This window comes from Cibotium barometz, chromosome 61 (genome assembly GCF_041138505.1).
Source record: "Cibotium barometz isolate CiBa-2024 chromosome 61, ASM4113850v1, whole genome shotgun sequence".
Classification (NCBI taxonomy): Eukaryota; Viridiplantae; Streptophyta; class Polypodiopsida; order Cyatheales; family Cibotiaceae; genus Cibotium; species Cibotium barometz.
In genome coordinates, this window is record NC_141106.1 from 33,612,524 (window position 1) to 33,617,229 (window position 4,706).

Consider the following 4,706-nt stretch of genomic DNA (forward strand, 5'->3'; position numbering starts at 1 on the left):
AGGCTAGATTTGAGCTATGTTGTTGGGTTGGTGAGTCAGTTTATGCAGGTTTCTCGGAAGCTGCATGTGGATGCATTGAGATGCATACTGAGGTATGTGAGGTCTACTTTACATTGTGGACTATTTTATGAAACTGGGACAGAGATATGTGTACATGGGTACACAAATGCTAATTGGACTGGTAGTATCTCAGATAGAAGATCTACTAGTGGCTTCATGTTTTCTTTGGGGAGTGCTATTGTGACTTGGATCAGCAACAAGGAGCAGCCTACGATTGCTCTATCCAGTACAAAGGCTGAGTACAGAGGTGCTACTATGGTAGCATGTGAGGTAGCTTGGTTGAGAAAGCTACTTGCAGATTTGGGTCTATCAGTGATAGACAAGTTGTCATTTTCTGTGACAACATTAGTAGTATACAGTTGGCCACGAACCCAGTTTTTCATGCTCGCATGAAGCATATAGAGGTCCACTACCATTTTGTCAGAGAGAGAAGGTTTTGGCAGGAGACGTTGATCTTGTTTATGTTAGCACACAGGATCAGGTCGCTGACATCTTCACCAAAGCATTGGGTACAGAGAAGCTTCGCAAATTCAGGGCTTCGCTTGGTGTACATGAGATGGAGTTGAGCTCGAGGGGGAGTGTTGAGATATCGAGCTCATCTAGTGAGGCGGTGGACACTGACCCCACACTTACACCACTGGCATGGTTGGTGAGATCATGGGTGATATGCGGCCAGTGGGATGATAGGCTATGTGACAGCCATTCTAGAAACTGGCATAGTTATAGCTCCAGCTCATTTAGTTGGGTTCACACTATAGAGAACCCTAGTATGTATTTGGTTGAGTACCTTTTCATATCGTGTGTACTCTTATCTTTGTATATGGTGTGTTGAGTGTTGTGTGAAGAAGAAGAAGATTTTCAACCTCTCACCTTGTGTGTTCTCTTTTAGGGTTTTGTGAGTGTGTGTGTGCTTTGCAAGAGCTCAAGTTCTCTTCTCCCCTGCATCTTTTCATCACGTAGGAGAGGAGAGGAGAGGAGACCACCATCCTTGCTATCTCCAACTCTCTCACATAGCCATCTGGCTACACACCCCACAAGACAATGGCCTACACTTGTTGCTTGACACAGAGGCACTAAACATCATTAGCATTAGGCCAGACGACCAGAGTAGTAGTGCACAGTGGCACAAACCACTGACCGACAGAGTCGATGGCACACCGGACTAGCACAGAGCACTAGAAACACAACAACCACCATTAGAGCAACAAATGACAAAGCACACACTGATGAAAATGGTAGAAGTCATAGGAAGGGCCGCATGTAGAGGGGGTCCCATTCGTGTCGCCTAGCCACCTAGACCCCCACCATCCCTAAAAGGGTGGATCCGAGACAATGGGGGGGTGTATCAATGTGCCATATGAACCCTACACACTGAGGTAGGAGATGACACGGTGTGGGATATGTGACACATGTCATGCTGTGGGGGGATAAGCTAGCATATCATCCAACAGCTCCCCTCCAAGCGAATGTCAATGCACAGACTGCATAACAAGAGGCCACACTAATGAGGAGGGCATCAAGGCCAAGGTGAGAACCAACAGGAGCTAACGCCAACAAAGGAAGGATGTCAAGGCCAACAGCAGTAGCAAGATGTCAAGGCAAGAGCGAACGTGAACGCCAGCTCTTAGACCATGATGGAAATCGAAGAAGCCGTATGAAGGGTCGCATGCAGGGGGGGTCCCACTCCCCTATTGCCTAGCCACCCAAACCCCCCCCCCCAATCCCTAAGAGAGTGGATTCAGGACAGTGGGGGGGTGTATCGATGTGCCATATGAACCCTACACCGAGGTAGGAGATGACACAATGTGGCATCTGTGACGTGTTATGCCACGGGGGGATGACCTAGGATATCATCCAACACACACCATCATAGGCAGTCGTGCATCTTAAGATCTCTTTCTCATTGGCCACTCCATTGACATAGTCAAAGGACACACGCACACGTAGTCATTCTAGATACGTCATCGTCGAGTTTGTCATCACCGGTGTGTATTGCATCAACATTGTTCTACACACCTAGAGACTGGGTAGCTAGTTCCTATTTTCTTGCCCCGTATTCTTTATTTATTCTATTTTCTTTGAATATTTAATTTCCTTTATAAAAAATCTTGAAAATGGCCTTTAACGAGGGTAGTTTATCAGTAGTGGGGAATTTGGGGGGGTTTTCTGACATCCTGTCTGAAAAGATGTAGGGGAGAAGAGAGCTTGAGCTCTTGAAAGCACTCACACACTCACACAAACCCTAGGAGAGAACACACAAGGTGAGAGGCTGAAAATTCTTCTTCTTTTTTCACACAACAAAAGATGTCTACCAAGAAGATAAAGTGACTAACACACATAATAGAGTATACAAAAGCGATCCATAATGTGAACACGCTAAGAGGAGTGAGTAGATGTGGACTAGTTGGTGTAGTCCAGCTGTAGAATCTCTGGCGAAGATATGTCGGTGCCAGCTATCAAACCCGCCAGTGATATGAATGTCGAATGGTCATGCAGGTGCCTTATGAGTGTTAGCTCATGTTAAGCTTGACATCTCAACACTCCCCCTCAAGCTCAACTCTAGCTCATGAACTCCAAGCGTATCTTGGAATATGTAGAGCTTCTCAGCTTCCAAGGCCTTCGTGATGTCAGCAACCTAATCCTGTGTGTTAACGTAGGCCAAGTCGATGTCGCCTTCCAAGACTCTCTCTCTAATGAAGTGGTAATGCACCTCAATGTCTTTCGTCCGCACATGGAAAACTGGGTTCCTAGCCAACTGTATACTGCTAAGATTGTCACAATATATGACAACCTTTCTCTCCACATGCAACCCCAAATCAACAAGTAGCTTACGTAACCAAGCTACCTCACATGCTGCCACCGCAGCTCCTCTATACTTTGCCTTTGTGCTCAACAAGGCAACTATGGGTTGCTTCTTGCTACTCCATGTCACAATGGCACTCCCCAATGAAAACATAAATCCATTGGTAGATATCCTGTCTAAGATGCTACCTTCCCAATCTACATCTGTGTACCCATATAGCTCCATTGGTACACCTGCTGCATAAAACAATGCATAATCAACAGTGGCCCTCAAATATCGAAGTTTGCATTACACACTGTCAAGATGTGGTTTGTGTGCAAAACTTGCATAAACTGGCTTTCTAAGTCAACAGTGTAGCTCAAATCTGGCCTACTGTGATCGTGACATAGATCAGACTCCCCACAATCTTCTTGTACATAGTGGGATCCTCCAACACATAACCTGTATCCGCACTAAGCTTGCCATTTTGATCTAATGGTACCGCGATTGGCTTATAACTAGCCATCCCATACTTGGACAACATGTCCAATGTATACTGTCTCTGTGACAGCCAAATACCCTCAGGTGTGCGAATGATCTCAATTACCAAAAAGTAGTGCAGATCTCCCAAATCCTTCATCTCAAACTTCCTTTTGAGAAGACTTTTCACATGCTCAATCTCTTCTAAGTTGTCACCCCCAACAATAAGATCATCTACATATATGGTGATGATCACAATACCCTTATCACTCTTGCAAACATACAAAGAGTGATCTGCATCTGCCATATGAAAACCAATAATGACAAGGTACTCAGCAATCTTGTCATGCCATGCTTGTGGAGCCTGCTTCAGCCCATACAAGGCCTTACGAAGCTTACATACATACTCTGGGTGACCTGTATCCTCAAAACCTAGTGGCTGATCCATATATACCTCTTGTTGTAAGTTACCATGCAAGAATGCATTTTTTACATCCATCTGATGTAAAAAACAGCCTTTAGCTGGTGCTGCTACAGCCACCACAATCACAACTCTCACAGTTGCTATCTTTGCAATTGGGGTAAATGTTTCCTCATAATCAATCCCATGTGTGCATATATCCTTTGGCTACCAATCTAGCCTTGTACCTGCTTATGCTACCATGACTATTACGTTTCACCTTATACACCCACTTACAGCCAATAGCTTTCTTGCCTTCAAGTAATGGCACCAAATCCCAAGTCTCATTTTCATATAATGCATCCATCTCCTCATCCATAGCTTTCTCCCAACACACATTTCCAATAGCCTCATCAAAGCATGTGGGTTCTACAACCTGCACAACTTTTGCCATATACACATAGTAATGTGCAACATAACATCATAAGTCAAGCTCTGCAGAGGATTTTTGACTCTTCTAGATCTTCGTAACTTTGCATTCATGGCTTCCATAGCCTTCTTCACACTAGGTGTCCTCATTGTGCTGCTGGAATCCCATGCTCCGCATCAAGACTCATCTTCGTAACTTTGCATTCATGGCTTCCATAGCCTTCTTCACACTAGGTGTCCTCATTGTGCTGCTGGAATCCCATGCTCCGCATCAAGACTCATCTTCGAGCCACTAGAATCTCCATCAACAAGTGAATGCCCTGCAGAAATGTCAGGCATACCAAGGGGCTCAACCATTTTCTCTTTGCCTTTATGTGATGTACCAATTACATTTTCAGGACTGGTATTATGATCAGCCTGCTACTCCACGATCTATCAATAGAACCACTGGATGAGGACTCTCCTGGTCCACTCAATGACCGTGATTGGTGACCTGCATTTTGTGTAACCACATTTCCACTTACATCAGCCCCAACACATCCTTTTCAACAACAT